This window comes from Somniosus microcephalus, unplaced genomic scaffold (genome assembly GCF_052327205.1).
Source record: "Somniosus microcephalus isolate GS21.2 unplaced genomic scaffold, FLI_Smic_1.0 unresolved_chr1, whole genome shotgun sequence".
Lineage (NCBI taxonomy): Eukaryota > Metazoa > Chordata > Chondrichthyes > Squaliformes > Somniosidae > Somniosus > Somniosus microcephalus.
Window position 1 is genome coordinate 52,680,442 of NW_028225179.1, and position 22,682 is coordinate 52,703,123.

A 22,682-nucleotide genomic window follows, 5' to 3' on the forward strand; every position below is an offset into this window, starting at 1 on the left:
TTGTATTATTATGTCAATAAAACGATTTGTTTGAAAAGTTTGAAGCTTCATTTCCCAAGGAATTTTCTGAATCGGGCTGCATTGGTTCCGAAGGCCGGCTCTGCTTTCGCAGAGCTTGACTGTCGGGAGGTCTCGCAGGTCTAAATGTATCGACTGGTTTCAAAGCACCAACTCAGATTGGGGCGTATGGGACATGTGGCCCAGGAAGAGTGGTGGTAGCAGAGCACACTTAGCAGTTTAAGTGGCTGAAAGTGAATGTTAGATTAAGGAAATACCGCAGGAAAATTATAATGAAATTGAAGGGGGAAAGTAAAGGAGAGCTATTGATTGTGGAAGGAAGAAAAGTCTGCGTTATGTTTCGGTTTGGAGCCGAAGTTGCTGCGGCCAGAATGCAGATTATTAATCACTATACGAGCACGGCACCACACATCAACAACTGGAGCTCTGCAAAGTATCGCATGGCACTGCTTAGGAAACATGGATTTTTGATGAAGAGTCCAAAATCAGCACCGCCAGAAATACAGAAGCGGTGAAATTCAACGGAGGCCTCGCAGCCACTGGAGCCTTTATCCAGAATGGGAACTGGTGCAGGCACAGTTACATTTAAAAGAATTGTAGCCTTTTCACACGAGAAGAAACTCACCCCTGGAGATTCTATAAAAATAGGCCCCGCTGGGAATCGAACCCAGGATCTCCTGTTTACTAGACAGACGCTTTGACCAGCTAAGCCACGGGACCGAATGCTGGCGCAATTTCTCGCCCCCACTCACTGATGTCTATCAGCTTCCGGTCACTGTCTTCTGGACTCTCAGGCCGTTTCTTATTTCTCCAGCTCTCTTGTCCATTCCGCCATATGTCCCATTGCTCTCTGTATCTCCCGCTTAATTTATCTCAGTGTCAATCTGTGAGGTGATTCTGAATGATTACCCTATGTTTGTGTCTTATCTATATATATAAATCGGTACTTCTGTCTGTCATTCTGTCTGTCATTCTGTCTGTCATTCTGTCATCGCCTGTGCGTCTGTCGGGCTATGCGCTCGAAAGTTACAGGGCGTACCGACGCGCGCGTTACCTCCAAAGAAAGCTTACGCTTCAGAGACGGTTTTAAGCGTATTTACTTTTCAGTCGGACGAAAAGTGTTCGCGCCTTATGCAAAAAACCTTCAGCAAAAAACCTTCAAAATTAAACTCATTATCTGCTAGCATTGATTGACTGACATCAAGGTTCCACCAATCCTGTTCCGTCACGATTGACCAATCCTACAGTACGGTCCCCTGATGGTTGGCCAATCGGTGTGTGTGTGGGCGGGACTATTCGTTTTCATCTCGGGGATGTGGCAGCCATTCTTTCACTAAGCTTCCAGCTCAAATGACTTCAGCTTCCAGCTATAACGACTTTCAAAGTTAGTATCTCTTTTAAAAGTAACATAAGATTTACCAAAAACGTTTTATAAGTACTTTCACTTTCATTTTTCAACCTTTTAAAAGGTAGACATACAGGGACACAGACAGGGCCCTAAGCCTGCCACTCGATTTAAAATGTTGCCCAGCACCAGATTCACAAAGGGACACAGACAGGGCCCCAAAGCCATAAGTAGTTTCACTTTCATTTTGCAAGCTTTTAAAAGGTAGACAGACAGGGACACACACAGGGCCCTAAAGCCTGCCACTCGATTTAAAATGTTGCCCAGCACCAGATTCACAAAGGGACACAGACAGGGCCCCAAAGCCTGGCACTCGATTTAAACCGCCTGCCCCAAAACAGCCCCGGCAACGCCGGGCTCCCCAGCTAGTATGAAATAAATGGGGGGATCAGACAACTCTTCCTCTGACACTGGGGAACAAATAAGCCAACAGTTATACCACGATAATGTTTACTGTGATGCAGCAAATACAATATTCCAGCTTAAAAGTTTCAGTTTCAATTCTGTGCAAAAGAAACTGTGACTCCAACGTGTTTCCAATAGCCTGCCTTTTAATCTTACGTCACAATCGCCACCATTGCGCCTCAAGGTGATTCATAACTAATAAGCAGAGAAGTCAAGCACTGAAAGGGTATTTGTAGAAAGGGTTGTGAGACTGTGGAATGCACTGGTCCAGCAAGCAGCAGATTTAAAACAAGGTTTAAAAACCGGCAGCCTGTGGGAGGAAGGGGGCAGAGAGGCAAGAGAGACACAGGAAAGATCAATTTGGAAACTATTGACCCCGAATCTACTTTAAATCCCCCCACTGTATTTAAACCCATTTAATGTCAGATTCACAAATTGATGCATGTGAGCAATATAGGACATTTATCGCTGTCTCTGGTCTAAAATAACTGCTTTATTATTTGATCCCACCCGCTGCGTTTAGGCTCTACCCTGAATATTTATCTCCGACCTAGAATCAGTTTGTAATCTGGAGACAAGGTTTCTGCAGGCGGCGGGCAGGGAGCAGAGGCTGTGGCTGATCTGTGTCATGTGGGAGCAGAACACAATGTTTCTGCTGTTTATTTTCATTACCCTGCAGAATATTCCATACTGTTCTCAACATCTTACATACCGTTAAATATCGGAAGTTTTCTTTTATTGTAATGATCGCTGCGATTCTTCTGGACTTGCTGAATTTGCAGCAAATTAAATATCACGAAACCGTCATCGCCAACAATAAACAGGTTCAGCGATTTGAGAACTTAGTATCTTGGAGCCGACATTTTCGCGGCTGCGATGGCCGAGTGGTTAAGGCGTTGGACTTGAAATCCAATGGGGTTTCTTCGAGCCGTGCTCGCAGCGGGCTATCTCATTATGATAATTAACTACTTCAAATAATTTATTTTCTTCAATCTGCTCCCTCTTGGAGGATTTTGGAATTTTCAATGCCGGTTTTAAGGAAACTAAAGGATTGCCGAGACAACTGGATCACTTACTTCAAGAAGGTTTGCTGACCGAATTCCAAAAGTTATCTGCAGATTGTCTGGAAGCTCCAGATAGGGAGGCCTCGACAGTCTCTGAGGTACCTTCCCATACACTCGCTGCTGTCCGGTAGCATCAGTCTGTGTAACCGTGGGAGAGAGAGAATGGAAAGTCACTGGAAGGCTTGTTTCTGTCAGCAGCAATGGTACAAGAGCAGCCATTCTAAAGTGAAAAGCAGAACACATTCCAGGAGACAGTCCAGGAGACAGACAAACGGAGTGGAGATCTGGAAGACTGACCAGAAAAAAAACAAGGAGGACACCAACTCATAATTCATCTCTCCCTCTCCCGAAGCAGAAGAAATGAACATTCTGAGTTTTGAGTTGCACCACTGAGGTTGTACAAGTCTCTCTCTGTAAAACTTGTATTATTATGTCAATAAACCGATTTGTTTGAAAAGTTTGAAGCTTCATTTCCCAAGGAATTTTCTGAATCGGGCTGCATTGGTTCCGAAGGCCGGCTCTGCTTTCGCAGAGCTTGACTGCCGGGAGGTCTCGCAGGTCTAAATGTATCGACTGGTTTCAAAGCACCAACTCAGATTGGGGCGTATGGGACATGTGGCCCAGGAAGAGTGGTGGTAGCAGAGCACACTTAGCAGTTTAAGTGGCTGAAAGTGAATGTTAGATTAAGGAAATACCGCAGGAAAATTATAATGAAATTGAAGGGGGAAAGTAAAGGAGAGTTATTGATTGTGGAAGGAAGAAAAGTCTGCGTTATGTTTCGGTTTGGAGCCGAAGTTGCTGCGGCCAGAATGCAGATTATTAATCACTATACGAGCACGGCACCACACATCAACAACTGGAGCTCTGCAAAGTATCGCATGGTACTGCTTAGGAAACATGGATTTTTGATGAAGAGTCCAAAATCAGCAGCGCCAGAAATACAGAAGCAGTGAAATTCAACGGAGGCCTCGCAGCCACTGGAGCCTTCATCCAGAATGGGAACTGGTGCAGGCACAGTTACATTTAAAAGAATTGTAGCCTTTTCACACGAGAAGAAACTCACCCCTGGAGATTCTATAAAAATAGGCCCCGCTGGGAATCGAACCCAGGATCTCCTGTTTACTAGACAGACGCTTTGACCAGCTAAGCCACGGGACCGAATGCTGGCACAATTTCTCGCCCCCACTCACTGATGTCTATCAGCTTCCGGTCACTGTCTTCTGGACTCTCAGGCCGTTTCTTATTTCTCCAGCTCTCTTATCCATTCCGCCATATGTCCCATTGCTCTCTGTATCTACCGCTTAATTTATCTCAGTGTCAATCTGTGAGGTGATTCTGAATGATTACCCTATGTTTGTGTCTTACCTATATATATAAATCGGTACTTCTGTCTGTCATTCTGTCTGTCATTCTGTCATCGCCTGTGCATCTGTCGGGCTATGCGCCCGAAAGTTACAGGGCGTACCTACGCACGCGTTACCTCCAAAGAAAGCTTACGCTTCAGAGACGGTTTTAAGCGTATTTACTTTTCAGTCGGACGAAAAGTGTTCGCGCCTTATGCAAAAAACCTTCAGCAAAAAACCTTCAAAATTAAACTCATTATCTGCTAGCATTGATTGACTGACATCAAGGTTCCACCAATCCTGTTCCGTCACGATTCACCAATCCTACAGTACGGTCCCCTGATGGTTGGCCAATCGGTGTGTGTTTGGGCGGGACTATTCGTTTTCATCTCGGGGATGTGGCAGCCATTCTTTCACTGAGCTTCCAGCTCAAATGACTTCAGCTTCCAGCTATAACGACTTTCAAAGTTAGTATCTCTTTTAAAAATAACATAAGATTTACCAAAAACGTTTTATAAGTACTTTCACTTTCATTTTTCAACCTTTTAAAAGGTAGACATACAGGGACACAGACAGGGCCCTAAGCCTGCCACTCGATTTAAAATGTTGCCCAGCACCAGATTCACAAAGGGACACAGACAGGGCCCCAAAGCCATAAGTAGTTTCACTTTCATTTTGCAAGCTTTTAAAAGGTAGACAGACAGGGACACACACAGGGCCCTAAAGCCTGCCACTCGATTTAAAATGTTGCCCAGCACCAGATTCACAAAGGGACACAGACAGGGCCCCAAAGCCTGGCACTCGATTTAAACCGCCTGCCCCAAAACAGCCCCGGCAACGCCGGGCTCCCCAGCTAGTATGAAATAAATGGGGGGATCAGACAACTCTTCCTCTGACACTGGGGAACAAATAAGCCAACAGTTATACCATGATATTGTTTACTGTGATGCAGCAAATACAATATTCCAGCTTAAAAGTTTCAGTTTCAGTTCTGTGCAAAAGAAACTGTGACTCCAACGTGTTTCCAATAGCCTGCCTTTTAATCTGACGTCACAATCGCCACCATTGCACCTCAAGGTGATTCATAACTAATAAGCAGAGAAGTCAAGCACTGAAAGGGTATTTGTAGAAAGGGTTGTGAGACTGTGGAATGCACTGGTCCAGCAAGCAGCAGATTTAAAACAAGGTTTAAAAACCGGCAGCCTGTGGGAGGAAGGGGGCAGAGAGGCAAGAGAGACACAGGAAACATCAACTTGGAAACTATTGACCCCGAATCTACTATAAATCCCCCCACTGTATTTAAACCCATTTAATGTCAGATTCACAAATTGATGCATGTGAGCAATATAGGACATTTATCGCTGTCTCTGGTCTAAAATAACTGCTTTATTATTTGATCCCACCCGCTGCGTTTAGGCTCTACCCTGAATATTTATCTCCGACCTAGAATCAGTTTGTAATCTGGAGACAAGGTTTCTGCAGCCGGCGGGCAGGGAGCAGAGGCTGTGGCTGATCTGTGTCATGTGGGAGCAGAACACAATGTTTCTGCTGTTTATTTTCATTACCCTGCAGAATATTCCATACTGTTCTCAACATCTTACATACCGTTAAATATCGAAAGTTTTCTTTTATTGTAATGATCGCTGCGATTCTTCTGGACTTGCTGAATTTGCAGCAAATTAAATATCACGAAACCGTCATCGCCAACAATAAACAGGGTCAGCGATTTGAGAACTTAGTATCTTGGAGCCGACATTGTCACGGCTGCGATGGCCGAGTGGTTAAGGCGTTGGACTTGAAATCTAATGGGGTTTCCCCGCGCAGGTTCGAGCCCTGCTCGCAGCGGGCTATCTCATTATGATAATTAACTACTTCAAATAATTTATTTTCTTCAATCTGCTCCCTCTTGGAGGATTTTGGAATTTTCAATGCCGGTTTTAAGGAAACTAAAGGATTGCCGAGACAACTGGATCACTTACTTCAAGAAGGTTTGCTGACCGAATTCCAAAAGTTATCTGCAGATTGTCTGGAAGCTCCAGATAAGGAGGCCTCGACAGTCTCTGAGGTACCTTCCCATACACTCGCTGCTGTCCGGTAGCATCAGTCTGTGTAACCGTGGGAGAGAGAGAATGGAAAGTCACTGGAAGGCTTGTTTCTGTCAGCAGCAATGGTACAAGAGCAGCCATTCTAAAGTGAAAAGCAGAACACATTCCAGGAGACAGTCCAGGAGACAGACAAACGGAGTGGAGATCTGGAAGACTGACCAGAAAAAAAACAAGGAGGACACCAACTCATAATTCATCTCTCCCTCTCCCGAAGCAGAAGAATTGAACATTCTGAGTTTTGAGTTGCACCGCTGAGGTTGTACAAGTCTCTCTCTGTAAAACTTGTATTATTATGTCAATAAAACGATTTGTTTGAAAAGTTTGAAGCTTCATTTCCCAAGGAATTTTCTGAATCGGACTGCATTGGTTCCGAAGGCCGGCTCTGCTTTCGCAGAGCTTGACTGTCGGGAGGTCTCGCAGGTCTAAATGTATCGACTGGTTTCAAAGCACCAACTCAGATTGGGGCGTATGGGACATGTGGCCCAGGAAGAGTGGTGGTAGCAGAGCACACTTAGCAGTTTAAGTGGCTGAAAGTGAATGTTAGATTAAGGAAATACCGCAGGAAAATTATAATGAAATTGAAGGGGGAAAGTAAAGGAGAGCTATTGATTGTGGAAGGAAGAAAAGTCTGCGTTATGTTTCGGTTTGGAGCCGAAGTTGCTGCGGCCAGAATGCAGATTATTAATCACTATACGAGCACGGCACCACACATCAACAACTGGAGCTCTGCAAAGTATCGCATGGCACTGCTTAGGAAACATGGATTTTTGATGAAGAGTCCAAAATCAGCACCGCCAGAAATACAGAAGCGGTGAAATTCAACGGAGGCCTCGCAGCCACTGGAGCCTTCATCCAGAATGGGAACTGGTGCAGGCACAGTTACATTTAAAAGAATTGTAGCCTTTTCACACGAGAAGAAACTCACCCCTGGAGATTCTATAAAAATAGGCCCCGCTGGGAATCGAACCCAGGATCTCCTGTTTACTGGACAGACGCTTTGACCAGCTAAGCCACGGGACCGAATGCTGGCACAATTTCTTGCCCCCACTCACTGATGTCTATCAGCTTCCGGTCACTGTCTTCTGGACTCTCAGGCCGTTTCTTATTTCTCCAGCTCTCTTGTCCATTCCGCCATATGTCCCATTGCTCTCTGTATCTCCCGCTTAATTTATCTCAGTGTCAATCAGTGAGGTGATTCTGAATGATTACCCTATGTTTGTGTCTTATCTATATATAGAAATCGGTACTTCTGTCTGTCATTCAGTCTGTCATTCTGTCTGTCATTCTGTCATCGTCTGTGCGTCTGTCGGGCTATGCGCTCGAAAGTTACAGGGCGTACGTCCGCGCGCGTTACCTCCAAAGAAAGCTTACGCTTCAGAGACGGTTTTAAGCGTATTTATTTTTCAGTCGGACGAAAAGTGTTCGCGCCTTATGCAAAAAACCTTCAGCAAAAAACCTTCAAAATTAAACTCATTATCTGCTCGCATTGATTGACTGACATCAAGTTTCCACCAATCCTGTTCCGTCACGATTGACCAATCCTACAGTACTGTCCCCTGATGGTTGGCCAATCGGTGTGTGTGTGGGCGGGACTATTCGTTTTCATCTCGGGGATGTGGCAGCCATTCTTTCACTAAGCTTCCAGCTCAAATGACTTCAGCTTCCAGCTATAACGACTTTCAAAGTTAGTATCTCTTTTAAAAATAACATAAGATTTACCAAAAACGTTTTATAAGTACTTTCACTTTCATTTTTCAACCTTTTAAAAGGTAGACATACAGGGACACAGACAGGGCCCTAAGCCTGCCACTCGATTTAAAATGTTGCCCAGCACCAGATTCACAAAGGGACACAGACAGGGCCCCAAAGCCATAAGTAGTTTCACTTTCATTTTGCAAGCTTTTAAAAGGTAGACAGACAGGGACACACACAGGGCCCTAAAGCCTGCCACTCGATTTAAAATGTTGCCCAGCACCAGATTCACAAAGGGACACAGACAGGGCCCCAAAGCCTGGCACTCGATTTAAACCGCCTGTCCAAAACAGCCCCGGCAACGCCGGGCTCCCCAGCTAGTATGAAATAAATGGGGGGATCAGACAACTCTTCCTCTGACACTGGGGAACAAATAAGCCAACAGTTATACCAGGATATTGTTTACTGTGATGCAGCAAATACAATATTCCAGCTTAAAAGTTTCAGTTTCAATTCTGTGCAAAAGAAACTGTGACTCCAACGTGTTTCCAATAGCCTGCCTTTTAATCTGACGTCACAATCGCCACCATTGCACCTCAAGGTGATTCATAACTAATAAGCAGAGAAGTCAAGCACTGAAAGGGTATTTGAAGAAAGGGTTGTGAGACTGTGGAATGCACTGGTCCAGCAAGCCGCAGATTTAAAACAAGGTTTAAAAACCGGCAGCCTGTGGGAGGAAGGGGGCAGAGAGGCAAGAGAGACACAGGAAACATCAACTTGGAAACTATTGACCCCGAATCTACTTTAAATCCCCCCACTGTATTTAAACCCATTTAATGTCAGTTTCACAAATTGATGCATGTGAGCAATATAGGACATTTATCGTTGTCTCTGGTCTAAAATAACTGCTTTATTATTTGATCCCACCCGCTGCGTTTAGGCTCTACCCTGAATATTTATCTCCGACCTAGAATCAGTTTGTAATCTGGAGACAAGGTTTCTGCAGCCGGCGGGCAGGGAGCAGAGGCTGTGGCTGATCTGTGTCATGTGGGAGCAGAACACAATGTTTCTGCTGTTTATTTTCATTACCCTGCAGAATATTCCATACTGTTCTCAACATCTTACATACCGTTAAATATCGGAAGTTTTCTTTTATTGTAATGATCGCTGCGATTCTTCTGGACTTGCTGAATTTGCAGCAAATTAAATATCACGAAACCGTCATCGCCAGAAATAAACAGGGTCAGCGATTTGAGAACTTAGTATCTTGGAGCCGACATTGTCCCGGCTGCGATGGCCGAGTGGTTAAGGCGTTGGACTTAAAATCCAATGGGGTTTTCCCGCGCAGGTTCGAGCCCTGCTCGCAGCGGGCTATCTCATTATGATAATTAACTACTTCAAATAATTTATTTTCTTCAATCTGCTCCCTCTTGGAGGATTTTGGAATTTTCAATGCCGGTTTTAAGGAAACTAAAGGATTGCCGAGACAACTGGATCACTTACTTCAAGAAGGTTTGCTGACCGAATTCCAAAAGTTATCTGCAGATTGTCTGGAAGCTCCAGATAAGGAGGCCTCGACAGTCTCTGAGGTACCTTCCCATACATTCGCTGCTGTCCGGTAGCATCAGTCTGTGTAACCGTGGGAGAGAGAGAATGGAAAGTCACTGGAAGGCTTGTTTCTGTCAGCAGCAATGGTACAAGAGCAGCCATTCTAAAGTGAAAAGCAGAACACATTCCAGGAGACAGTCCAGGAGACAGACAAACGGAGTGGAGATCTGGAAGACTGACCAGAAAAAAAACAAGGAGGACACCAACTCATAATTCATCTCTCCCTCTCCCGAAGCAGAAGAATTGAACATTCTGAGTTTTGAGTTGCACCACTGAGGTTGTACAAGTCTCTCTCTGTAAAACTTGTATTATTATGTCAATAAAACGATTTGTTTGAAAAGTTTGAAGCTTCATTTCCCAAGGAATTTTTTGAATCGGGCTGCATTGGTTCCGAAGGCCGGCTCTGCTTTCGCAGAGCTTGACTGTCGGGAGGTCTCGCAGGTCTAAATGTATCGACTGGTTTCAAAGCACCAACTCAGATTGGGGCGTATGGGACATGTGGTCCAGGAAGAGTGGTGGTAGCAGAGCACACTTAGCAGTTTAAGTGGCTGAAAGTGAATGTTAGATTAAGGAAATACCGCAGGAAAATTATAATGAAATTGAAGGGGGAAAGTAAAGGAGAGCTATTGATTGTGGAAGGAAGAAAAGTCTGCGTTATGTTTCGGTTTGGAGCCGAAGTTGCTGCGGCCAGAATGCAGATTATTAATCACTATACGAGCACGGCACCACACATCAACAACTGGAGCTCTGCAAAGTATCGCATGGCACTGCTTAGGAAACATGGATTTTTGATGAAGAGTCCAAAATCAGCACCGCCAGAAATACAGAAGCGGTGAAATTCAACGGAGGCCTCGCAGCCACTGGAGCCTTCATCCAGAATGGGAACTGGTGCAGGCACAGTTACATTTAAAAGAATTGTAGCCTTTTCACACGAGAAGAAACTCACCCCTGGAGATTCTATAAAAATAGGCCCCGCTGGGAATCGAACCCAGGATCTCCTGTTTACTAGACAGACGCTTTGACCAGCTAAGCCACGGGACCGAATGCTGGCACAATTTCTCGCCCCCACTCACTGATGTCTATCAGCTTCCGGTCACTGTTTTCTGGACTCTCAGGCCGTTTCTTATTTCTCCAGCTCTCTTGTCCATTCCGCCATATGTCCCATTGCTCTCTGTATCTCCCGCTTAATTTATCTCAGTGTCAATCTGTGAGGTGATTCTGAATGATTACCCTATGTTTGTGTCTTATCTATATATATAAATCGGTACTTCTGTCTGTCATCTGTCTGTCATTCTGTCTGTCATTCTGTCATCGCCTGTGCGTCTGTCGGGCTATGCGCTCGAAAGTTACAGGGCGTACGTCCGCGCGCGTTACCTCCAAAGAAAGCTTACGCTTCAGAGACGGTTTTAAGCGTATTTATTTTTCAGTCGGACGAAAAGTGTTCGCGCCTTATGCAAAAAACCTTCAGCAAAAAACCTTCAAAATTAAACTCATTATCTGCTCGCATTGATTGACTGACATCAAGTTTCCACCAATCCTGTTCCGTCACGATTGACCAATCCTACAGTACTGTCCCCTGATGGTTGGCCAATCGGTGTGTGTGTGGGCGGGACTATTCGTTTTCATCTCGGGGATGTGGCAGCCATTCTTTCACTAAGCTTCCAGCTCAAATGACTTCAGCTTCCAGCTATAACGACTTTCAAAGTTAGTATCTCTTTTAAAAATAACATAAGATTTACCAAAAACGTTTTATAAGTACTTTCACTTTCATTTTTCAACCTTTTAAAAGGTAGACATACAGGGACACAGACAGGGCCCTAAGCCTGCCACTCGATTTAAAATGTTGCCCAGCACCAGATTCACAAAGGGACACAGACAGGGCCCCAAAGCCATAAGTAGTTTCACTTTCATTTTGCAAGCGTTTAAAAGGTAGACAGACAGGGACACACACAGGGCCCTAAAGCCTGCCACTCGATTTAAAATGTTGCCCAGCACCAGATTCACAAAGGGACACAGACAGGGCCCCAAAGCCTGGCACTCGATTTAAAGCGCCTGTCCAAAACAGCCCCGGCAACGCCGGGCTCCCCAGCTAGTATGAAATAAATGGGGGGATCAGACAACTCTTCCTCTGACACTGGGGAACAAATAAGCCAACAGTTATACCACGATATTGTTTACTGTGATGCAGCAAATACAATATTCCAGCTTAAAAGTTTCAGTTTCAATTCTGTGCAAAAGAAACTGTGACTCCAACGTGTTTCCAATAGCCTGCCTTTTAATCTGACGTCACAATCGCCACCATTGCACCTCAAGGTGATTCATAACTAATAAGCAGAGAAGTCAAGCACTGAAAGGGTATTTGTAGAAAGGGTTGTGAGACTGTGGAATGCACTGGTCCAGCAAGCCGCAGATTTAAAACAAGGTTTAAGAACCGGCAGCCTGTGGGAGGAAGGGGGCAGAGAGGCAAGAGAGACACAGGAAACATCAACTTGGAAACTATTGACCCCGAATCTACTTTAAATCCCCCCACTGTATTTAAACCCATTTAATGTCAGTTTCACAAATTGATGCATGTGAGCAATATAGGACATTTATCGTTGTCTCTGGTCTAAAATAACTGCTTTATTATTTGATCCCACCCGCTGCGTTTAGGCTCTACCCTGAATATTTATCTCCGACCTAGAATCAGTTTGTAATCTGGAGACAAGGTTTCTGCAGCCGGCGGGCAGGGAGCAGAGGCTGTGGCTGATCTGTGTCATGTGGGAGCAGAACACAATGTTTCTGCTGTTTATTTTCATTACCCTGCAGAATATTCCATACTGTTCTCAACATCTTACATACCGTTAAATATCGGAAGTTTTCTTTTATTGTAATGATCGCTGCGATTCTTCTGGACTTGCTGAATTTGCAGCAAATTAAATATCACGAAACCGTCATCGCCAGCAATAAACAGGGTCAGCGATTTGAGAACTTAGTATCTTGGAGCCGACATTGTCCCGGCTGCGATGGCCGAGTGGTTAAGGCGTTGGACTTAAAATCCAATGGGGTTTTCCCGCGCAGGTTCGAGCCCTGCTCGCAGCGGGCTATCTCATTATGATAATTAACTACTTCAAATAATTTATTTTCTTCAATCTGCTCCCTCTTGGAGGATTTTGGAATTTTCAATGCCGGTTTTAAGGAAACTAAAGGATTGCCGAGACAACTGGATCACTTACTTCAAGAAGGTTTGCTGACCGAATTCCAAAAGTTATCTGCAGATTGTCTGGAAGCTCCAGATAAGGAGGCCTCGACAGTCTCTGAGGTACCTTCCCATACACTCGCTGCTGTCCGGTAGCATCAGTCTGTGTAACCGTGGGAGAGAGAGAATGGAAAGTCACTGGAAGGCTTGTTTCTGTCAGCAGCAATGGTACAAGAGCAGCCATTCTAAAGTGAAAAGCAGAACACATTCCAGGAGACAGTCCAGGAGACAGACAAACGGAGTGGAGATCTGGAAGACTGACCAGAAAAAAAACAAGGAGGACACCAACTCATAATTCATCTCTCCCTCTCCCGAAGCAGAAGAATTGAACATTCTGAGTTTTGAGTTGCACCACTGAGGTTGTACAAGTCTCTCTCTGTAAAACTTGTATTATTATGTCAATAAAACGATTTGTTTGAAAAGTTTGAAGCTTCATTTCCCAAGGAATTTTCTGAATCGGGCTGCATTGGTTCCGAAGGCCGGCTCTGCTTTCGCAGAGCTTGACTGTCGGGAGGTCTCGCAGGTCTAAATGTATCGACTGGTTTCAAAGCACCAACTCAGATTGGGGCGTATGGGACATGTGGTCCAGGAAGAGTGGTGGTAGCAGAGCACACTTAGCAGTTTAAGTGGCTGAAAGTGAATGTTAGATTAAGGAAATACCGCAGGAAAATTATAATGAAATTGAAGGGGGAAAGTAAAGGAGAGCTATTGATTGTGGAAGGAAGAAAAGTCTGCGTTATGTTTCGGTTTGGAGCCGAAGTTGCTGCGGCCAGAATGCAGATTATTAATCACTATACGAGCACGGCACCACACATCAACAACTGGAGCTCTGCAAAGTATCGCATGGCACTGCTTAGGAAACATGGATTTTTGATGAAGAGTCCAAAATCAGCACCGCCAGAAATACAGAAGCGGTGAAATTCAACGGAGGCCTCGCAGCCACTGGAGCCTTCATCCAGAATGGGAACTGGTGCAGGCACAGTTACATTTAAAAGAATTGTAGCCTTTTCACACGAGAAGAAACTCACCCCTGGAGATTCTATAAAAATAGGCCCCGCTGGGAATCGAACCCAGGATCTCCTGTTTACTAGACAGACGCTTTGACCAGCTAAGCCACGGGACCGAATGCTGGCACAATTTCTCGCCCCCACTCACTGATGTCTATCAGCTTCCGGTCACTGTCTTCTGGACTCTCAGGCCGTTTCTTATTTCTCCAGCTCTCTTGTCCATTCCGCCATATGTCCCATTGCTCTCTGTATCTCCCGCTTAATTTATCTCAGTGTCAATCTGTGAGGTGATTCTGAATGATTACCCTATGTTTGTGTCTTATCTATATATATAAATCGGTACTTCTGTCTGTCATTCTGTCTGTCATTCTGTCATCGCCTGTGCGTCTGTCGGGCTATGCGCTCGAAAGTTACAGGGCGTACCTACGCGCGCGTTACCTCCAAAGAAAGCTTACGCTTCAGAGACGGTTTTAAGCATATTTACTTTTCAGTCGGACGAAAAGTGTTCGCGCCTTATGCAAAAAACCTTCAGCAAAAAACCTTCAAAATTAAACTCATTATCTGCTAGCATTGATTGACTGACATCAAGGTTCCACCAATCCTGTTCCGTCACGATTGACCAATCCTACAGTACTGTCCCCTGATGGTTGGCCAATCGGTGTGTGTGTGGGCGGGACTATTCGTTTTCATCTCGGGGATGTGGCAGCCATTCTTTCACTAAGCTTCCAGCTCAAATGACTTCAGCTTCCAGCTATAACGACTTTCAAAGTTAGTATCTCTTTTAAAAATAACATAAGATTTACCAAAAACGTTTTATAAGTAATTTCACTTTCATTTTTCAACCTTTTAAAAGGTAGACATACAGGGACACAGACAGGGCCCTAAGCCTGCCACTCGATTTAAAATGTTGCCCAGCACCAGATTCACAAAGGGACACAGACAGGGCCCCAAAGCCATAAGTAGTTTCACTTTCATTTTGCAAGCTTTTAAAAGGTAGACAGACAGGGACACACACAGGGCCCTAAAGCCTGCCACTCGATTTAAAACGTTGCCCAGCACCAGATTCACAAAGGGACACAGACAGGGCCCCAAAGCCTGGCACTCAATTTAAACCGCCTGCCCCAAAACAGCCCCGGCAACGCCGGACTCCCCAGCTAGTATGAAATAAATGGCGGGATCAGACAACTCTTCCTCTGACACTGGGGAACAAATAAGCCAACAGTTATACCACGATATTGTTTACTGTGACGCAGCAAATACAATATTCCAGCTTAAAAGTTTCAGTTTCAATTCTGTGCAAAAGAAACTGTGACTCCAACGTGTTTCCAATAGCCTGCCTTTTAATCTGACGTAACAATCGCCACCATTGCACCTCAAGGTGATTCATAACTAATAAGCAGAGAAGTCAAGCACTGAAAGGGTATTTGTAGAAAGGGTTGTGAGACTGTGGAATGCACTGGTCCAGGAAGCAGCAGATTTAAAACAAGGTTTAAAAAGCGGCAGCCTGTGGGAGGAAGGGGGCAGAGAGGCAAGAGAGACACAGGAAAGATCAACTTGGAAACTATTGACCCCGAATCTACTTTAAATCCCCCCACTGTATTTAAACCCATTTAATGTCAGATTCACAAATTGATGCATGTGAGCAATATAGGACATTTATCGCTGTCTCTGGTCTAAAATAACTGCTTTATTATTTGATCCCACCCGCTGCGTTTAGGCTCTACCCTGAATATTTATCTCCGACCTAGAATCAGTTTGTAATCTGGAGACAAGGTTTCTGCAGCCGGCGGGCAGGGAGCAGAGGCTGTGGCTGATCTGTGTCATGTGGGAGCAGAACACAATGTTTCTGCTGTTTATTTTCATTACCCTGCAGAATATTCCATACTGTTCTCAACATCTTACATACCGTTAAATATCGGAAGTTTTCTTTTATTGTAATGACCGCTGCGATTCTTCTGGACTTGCTGAATTTGCAGCAAATTAAATATCACGAAACCGTCATCGCCAACAATAAACAGGGTCAGCGATTTGAGAACTTAGTATCTTGGAGCCGACATTTTCGCGGCTGCGATGGCCGAGTGGTTAAGGCGTTGGACTTGAAATCCAATGGGGTTTCCTCGCGCAGGTTCGAGCCCTCCTCGCAGCGGGCTATCTCATTATGATAATTAACTACTTCAAATAATTTATTTTCTTCAATCTGCTCCCTCTTGGAGGATTTTGGAATTTTCAATGCCGGTTTTAAGGAAACTAAAGGATTGCCGAGACAACTGGATCACTTACTTCAAGAAGGTTTGCTGACCGAATTCCAAAAGTTATCTGCAGATTGTCTGGAAGCTCCAGATAAGGAGGCCTCGACAGTCTCTGAGGTACATAGTAACATAGAGATAGGAACAGGAGTAGGCCATTCGGCCCTTCGAGCCTGCTCCGCCATTCAATGAGATCATGGCTGATCCTCGTCTGAGATCATAGCTGATCTTACCAGTTCAGTACCCCGTCCCCGCCTTTTCTCCGTAACCCTTAATCCCCTTAGCCTTCAGAAATATATCCAATTCTCTCTTGAAAATATTTATTGAATTAGCCTTCACAGCCCTCTGTGGCAGGGAATTCCACAGGCTCACCACTCTTTGAGTGAAGAAATTCTTCCTCATCTCTGTTTTAAATGATTTGCCCGCTATTTTTAGACTGTGGCCCCTGGTTCTGTGCTCCCTGGCCATTGGAAACATTCTCTCTGAATTCAGCCTGTCCAGGCCTGCCATAATTTTATATGTTTCGATGAGATCCCCTCTCAATCTTCTAAACTCCAGTGAGTACAAGCCCAAACTATTTAATCTCTCTTCGTAGGTCATTCCCGCCATTCCAGGTATCAGCCTGGTGAATCGCCGTTGCACTCTTTCCATGGCAAGAACATCCTTCCGCAGATGGGGCGACCAAAACTGTACACAATACTCCAGATGCGGTCTCACCAGCACCTTGTACAGCTGTAGTAAGGTATCCCTATTCCTATACTCGAACCCCCTTGATATGAAGGCCAACATACCATTTGCCTTCTTAATCGCCTGTTGCACCTGCATGCTCTCCTTCAGTGACTGGTGCACAAGAACACCCAGGTCCCTCTGCACTTCCCCATCTCCCAATCTATTGCCATTTAGATAATAATCTACCCTCCTGTTTTTACCCCCAAAGTGGATAACCTCGCATTTATCCACATTATAGTGCATCTGCCACGTATCCGCCCATTCCCCCAACCTGTCCAAATCGCACTGTAGCCTCCTGACATCCTCATCAGAGCCCACCCCTCCTCCTAGTTTAGTGTCGTCAGCGAATTTGGAAATATTGCATCCAATTCCCTGATCCAGATCATTTATATATATTGTGAACAGCTGGGGTCCCAGGACAGATCCTTGCGGCACCCCGCTGGTCACTGCCTGCCACTCTGAAAACGAGCCGTTTATTCCAACTCTCTGTTTTCTATCCGCCAGCCAGTTCTCTATCCACGTTAATACTTTGCCCCCAATCCCATGAGCCTTAATTTTGCATGACAATCTTTTGTGTGGAACCTTATCGAAGGCTTTCTGGAAGTCAAGGTACACCACATCCACTGGCTCTCCCCCATCTATTTTACCAGTTACTTCCTCAAAAAATTCCAGCAGATTAGTCAAACACGATTTACCCTTTGTAAATCCATGTTGACTCTGTCCGATCCTTTCCCCATTTGTCAAGTGCTCCGCTATTTTATCCTTAATAATGGACTCTAGCATTTTGCCCACAACCGATGTAAGGCTTACTGGTCTATAATTCCCTGCTTTCTCTCTACCCCCCTTTTTAAATATTGGGGTAACATTAGCTACCCTCCAATCCACGGGTACTGTTCCCGAGTCAATGGAGTTCCGGAAGATGATCCTTAGAGCATCTGCTATCTCCAGGGCCACCTCCTTAAGTACCCTAGGATGTAGTTTATCAGGCCCCGGGGATTTGTCGGCCTTCAGTCCCCTCAACTTACCCAACACCATATCCCTAGAGATACTAATTTCTGTCAGCTCCTCCCTCTCATTAGTCCCTATATTTGCCGATATTCCTGGGAGGTTATTTGTGTCCTCCTTTGTGAATACAGAACCAAAGTATGAGTTTAATTGGTCTGCCATTTCCTTATTCTCCATTATATATTCTCCCGAATCGGACTGCAGGGGACCGACTTGGGATTTTACCAGTCTTTTCCTCCTGATATACCGATAAAAGCTTTTGCAGTCTGTCTTTATTTTTGCTGCAAGTTTACTTTCGTATTCTATTTTCCCCTTCCTGATTAATCCCTTTGTCCTCTTCTGCTGTATCCTGTACTGCCCCCAATCTTCCGGTCTGGTGCTTTTTTTTGCCAGTTGATATGCCCTTTTTTTTGATTTTATGCTGTCCCTAATTTCCCTCGTTATCCACGGTTGAGTCACCTTTTTAGGTACCTTCCCATACACTCGCTGCTGTCCGGTAGCATCAGTCTGTGTAACCGTGGGAGAGAGAGAATGGAAAGTCACTGGAAGGCTTGTTTCTGTCAGCAGCAATGGTACAAGAGCAGCCATTCTAAAGTGAAAAGCAGAACACATTCCAGGAGACAGTCCAGGAGACAGACAAACGGAGTGGAGATCTGGAAGACTGACCAGAAAAAAAACAAGGAGGACACCAACTCATAATTCATCTCTCCCTCTCCCGAAGCAGAAGAATTGAACATTCAGAGTTTTGAGTTGCACCACTGAGGTTGTACAAGTCTCTCTCTGTAAAACTTGTATTATTATGTCAATAAAACGATTTGTTTGAAAAGTTTGAAGCTTCATTTCCCAAGGAATTTTCTGAATCGGGCTGCATTGGTTCCGAAGGCCGGCTCTGCTTTCGCAGAGCTTGACTGTCGGGAGGTCTCGCAGGTCTAAATGTATCGACTGGTTTCAAAGCACCAACTCAGATTGGGGCGTATGGGACATGTGGTCCAGGAAGAGTGGTGGTAGCAGAGCACACTTAGCAGTTTAAGTGGCTGAAAGTGAATGTTAGATTAAGGAAATACCGCAGGAAAATTATAATGAAATTGAAGGGGGAAAGTAAAGGAGAGCTATTGATTGTGGAAGGAAGAAAAGTCTGCGTTATGTTTCGGTTTGGAGCCGAAGTTGCTGCGGCCAGAATGCAGATTATTAATCACTATACGAGCACGGCACCACACATCAACAACTGGAGCTCTGCAAAGTATCGCATGGCACTGCTTAGGAAACATGGATTTTTGATGAAGAGTCCAAAATCAGCACCGCCAGAAATACAGAAGCGGTGAAATTCAACGGAGGCCTCGCAGCCACTGGAGCCTTCATCCAGAATGGGAACTGGTGCAGGCACAGTTACATTTAAAAGAATTGTAGCCTTTTCACACGAGAAGAAACTCACCCCTGGAGATTCTATAAAAATAGGCCCCGCTGGGAATCGAACCCAGGATCTCCTGTTTACTAGACAGACGCTTTGACCAGCTAAGCCACGGGACCGAATGCTGGCGCAATTTCTCGCCCCCACTCACTGATGTCTATCAGCTTCCGGTCACTGTCTTCTGGACTCTCAGGCCGTTTCTTATTTCTCCAGCTCTCTTGTCCATTCCGCCATATGTCCCATTGCTCTCTGTATCTCCCGCTTAATTTATCTCAGTGTCAATCTGTGAGGTGATTCTGAATGATTACCCTATGTTTGTGTCTTATCTATATATATAAATCGGTACTTCTGTCTGTCATTCTGTCTGTCATTCTGTCTGTCATTCTGTCATCGCCTGTGCGTCTGTCGGGCTATGCGCTCGAAAGTTACAGGGCGTACCTACGCGCGCGTTACCTCCAAAGAAAGCTTACGCTTCAGAGACGGTTTTAAGCATATTTACTTTTCAGTCGGACGAAAAGTGTTCGCGCCTTATGCAAAAAACCTTCAGCAAAAAACCTTCAAAATTAAACTCATTATCTGCTAGCATTGATTGACTGACATCAAGGTTCCACCAATCCTGTTCCGTCACGATTGACCAATCCTACAGTACTGTTTCCTGATGGTTGGCCAATCGGTGTGTGTGTGGGCGGGACTATTCGTTTTCATATTGGGGATGTGGCAGCCATTCTTTCACTAAGCTTCCAGCTCAAATGACTTCAGCTTCCAGCTATAACGACTTTCAAAGTTAGTATCTCTTTTAAAAATAACATAAGATTTACCAAAAACGTTTTATAAGTAATTTCACTTTCATTTTTCAACCTTTTAAAAGGTAGACATACAGGGACACAGACAGGGCCCTAAGCCTGCCACTCGATTTAAAATGTTGCCCAGCACCAGATTCACAAAGGGACACAGACAGGGCCCCAAAGCCATAAGTAGTTTCACTTTCATTTTGCAAGCTTTTAAAAGGTAGACAGACAGGGACACACACAGGGCCCTAAAGCCTGCCACTCGATTTAAAACGTTGCCCAGCACCAGATTCAAAAAGGGACACAGACAGGGCCCCAAAGCCTGGCACTCAATTTAAACAGCCTGCCCCAAAACAGCCCCGGCAACGCCGGACTCCCCAGCTAGTATGAAATAAATGGCGGGATCAGACAACTCTTCCTCTGACACTGGGGAACAAATAAGCCAACAGTTATACCACGATATTGTTTACTGTGCCGCAGCAAATACAATATTCCAGCTTAAAAGTTTCAGTTTCAATTCTGTGCAAAAGAAACTGTGACTCCAACGTGTTTCCAATAGCCTGCCTTTTAATCTGACGTAACAATCGCCACCATTGCACCTCAAGGTGATTCATAACTAATAAGCAGAGAAGTCAAGCACTGAAAGGGTATTTGTAGAAAGGGTTGTGAGACTGTGGAATGCACTGGTCCAGGAAGCAGCAGATTTAAAACAAGGTTTAAAAACCGGCAGCTTGTGGGAGGAAGGGGGCAGAGAGGCAAGAGAGACACAGGAAAGATCAACTTGGAAACTATTGACCCCGAATCTACTTTAAATCCCCCCACTGTATTTAAACCCATTTAATGTCAGATTCACAAATTGATGCATGTGAGCAATATAGGACATTTATCGCTGTCTCTGGTCTAAAATAACTGCTTTATTATTTGATCCCACCCGCTGCGTTTAGGCTCTACCCTGAATATTTATCTCCGACCTAGAATCAGTTTGTAATCTGGAGACAAGGTTTCTGCAGCCGGCGGGCAGGGAGCAGAGGCTGTGGCTGATCTGTGTCATGTGGGAGCAGAACACAATGTTTCTGCTGTTTATTTTCATTACCCTGCAGAATATTCCATACTGTTCTCAACATCTTACATACCGTTAAATATCGGAAGTTTTCTTTTATTGTAATGATCGCTGCGATTCTTCTGGACTTGTTGAATTTGCAGCAAATTAAATATTACGAAACCGTCATCGCCAACAGTAAACAGGGTCAGCGATTTGAGAACTTAGTATCTTGGAGCCGACATTTTCGCGGCTGCGATGGCCGAGTGGTTAAGGCGTTGGACTTGAAATCCAATGGGGTTTCCCCGCGCAGGTTCGAGCCCTGCTCGCAGCGGGCTATCTCATTATGATAATTAACTACTTCAAATAATTTATTTTCTTCAATCTGCTCCCTCTTGGAGGATTTTGGAATTTTCAATGCCGGTTTTAAGGAAACTAAAGGATTGCCGAGACAACTGGATCACTTACTTCAAGAAGGTTTGCTGACCGAATTCCAAAAGTTATCTGCAGATTGTCTGGAAGCTCCAGATAAGGAGGCCTCGACAGTCTCTGAGGTACATAGTAACATAGAGATAGGAACAGGAGTAGGCCATTCGGCCCTTCGAGCCTGCTCCGCCATTCAATGAGATCATGGCTGATCCTCGTCTGAGATCATAGCTGATCTTACCAGTTCAGTACCCCGTCCCCGCCTTTTCTCCGTAACCCTTAATCCCCTTAGCCTTCAGAAATATATCCAATTCTCTCTTGAAAATATTTATTGAATTAGCCTTCACAGCCCTCTGTGGCAGGGAATTCCACAGGCTCACCACTCTTTGAGTGAAGAAATTCTTCCTCATCTCTGTTTTAAATGATTTGCCCGCTATTTTTAGACTGTGGCCCCTGGTTCTGTGCTCCCTGGCCATTGGAAACATTCTCTCTGAATTCAGCCTGTCCAGGCCTGCCATAATTTTATATGTTTCGATGAGATCCCCTCTCAATCTTCTAAACTCCAGTGAGTACAAGCCCAAACTATTTAATCTCTCTTCGTAGGTCATTCCCGCCATTCCAGGTATCAGCCTGGTGAATCGCCGTTGCACTCTTTCCATGGCAAGAACATCCTTCCGCAGATGGGGCGACCAAAACTGTACACAATACTCCAGATGCGGTCTCACCAGCACCTTGTACAGCTGTAGTAAGGTATCCCTATTCCTATACTCGAACCCCCTTGATATGAAGGCCAACATACCATTTGCCTTCTTAATCGCCTGTTGCACCTGCATGCTCTCCTTCAGTGACTGGTGCACAAGAACACCCAGGTCCCTCTGCACTTCCCCATCTCCCAATCTATTGCCATTTAGATAATAATCTACCCTCCTGTTTTTACCCCCAAAGTGGATAACCTCGCATTTATCCACATTATAGTGCATCTGCCACGTATCCGCCCATTCCCCCAACCTGTCCAAATCGCACTGTAGCCTCCTGACATCCTCATCAGAGCCCACCCCTCCTCCTAGTTTAGTGTCGTCAGCGAATTTGGAAATATTGCATCCAATTCCCTGATCCAGATCATTTATATATATTGTGAACAGCTGGGGTCCCAGGA

The 22,682-nt window shown here is 44.9% G+C and overlaps 11 non-coding genes across 11 annotated transcripts; 5 read left to right on the forward strand and 6 right to left on the reverse strand.

The window, feature by feature from the left end:
* Positions 1-664: 664 nt before the first annotated feature.
* trnat-agu (transfer RNA threonine (anticodon AGU)) lies at positions 665-738 on the reverse strand. The gene has a single exon. It is a non-coding gene; the product is annotated as a tRNA-Thr (tRNA).
* A 3,238-nt stretch (positions 739-3,976) lies between these two features.
* On the reverse strand, positions 3,977-4,050 carry trnat-agu (transfer RNA threonine (anticodon AGU)). The gene has a single exon. It is a non-coding gene; the product is annotated as a tRNA-Thr (tRNA).
* A 1,948-nt stretch (positions 4,051-5,998) lies between these two features.
* On the forward strand, positions 5,999-6,080 carry trnas-uga (transfer RNA serine (anticodon UGA)). Its single transcript has one exon. It is a non-coding gene; the product is annotated as a tRNA-Ser (tRNA).
* Positions 6,081-7,286: 1,206 nt separating this feature from the next.
* On the reverse strand, positions 7,287-7,360 carry trnat-agu (transfer RNA threonine (anticodon AGU)). The gene has a single exon. It is a non-coding gene; the product is annotated as a tRNA-Thr (tRNA).
* Positions 7,361-9,319: 1,959 nt separating this feature from the next.
* Positions 9,320-9,401, forward strand: trnal-uaa (transfer RNA leucine (anticodon UAA)). The gene has a single exon. It is a non-coding gene; the product is annotated as a tRNA-Leu (tRNA).
* A 1,206-nt stretch (positions 9,402-10,607) lies between these two features.
* Positions 10,608-10,681, reverse strand: trnat-agu (transfer RNA threonine (anticodon AGU)). The gene has a single exon. It is a non-coding gene; the product is annotated as a tRNA-Thr (tRNA).
* A 1,958-nt stretch (positions 10,682-12,639) lies between these two features.
* On the forward strand, positions 12,640-12,721 carry trnal-uaa (transfer RNA leucine (anticodon UAA)). The gene has a single exon. It is a non-coding gene; the product is annotated as a tRNA-Leu (tRNA).
* A 1,206-nt stretch (positions 12,722-13,927) lies between these two features.
* On the reverse strand, positions 13,928-14,001 carry trnat-agu (transfer RNA threonine (anticodon AGU)). Its single transcript has one exon. It is a non-coding gene; the product is annotated as a tRNA-Thr (tRNA).
* A 1,948-nt stretch (positions 14,002-15,949) lies between these two features.
* On the forward strand, positions 15,950-16,031 carry trnas-uga (transfer RNA serine (anticodon UGA)). Its single transcript has one exon. It is a non-coding gene; the product is annotated as a tRNA-Ser (tRNA).
* A 3,287-nt stretch (positions 16,032-19,318) lies between these two features.
* trnat-agu (transfer RNA threonine (anticodon AGU)) lies at positions 19,319-19,392 on the reverse strand. The gene has a single exon. It is a non-coding gene; the product is annotated as a tRNA-Thr (tRNA).
* A 1,960-nt stretch (positions 19,393-21,352) lies between these two features.
* On the forward strand, positions 21,353-21,434 carry trnas-uga (transfer RNA serine (anticodon UGA)). The gene has a single exon. It is a non-coding gene; the product is annotated as a tRNA-Ser (tRNA).
* Positions 21,435-22,682: the final 1,248 nt, after the last annotated feature.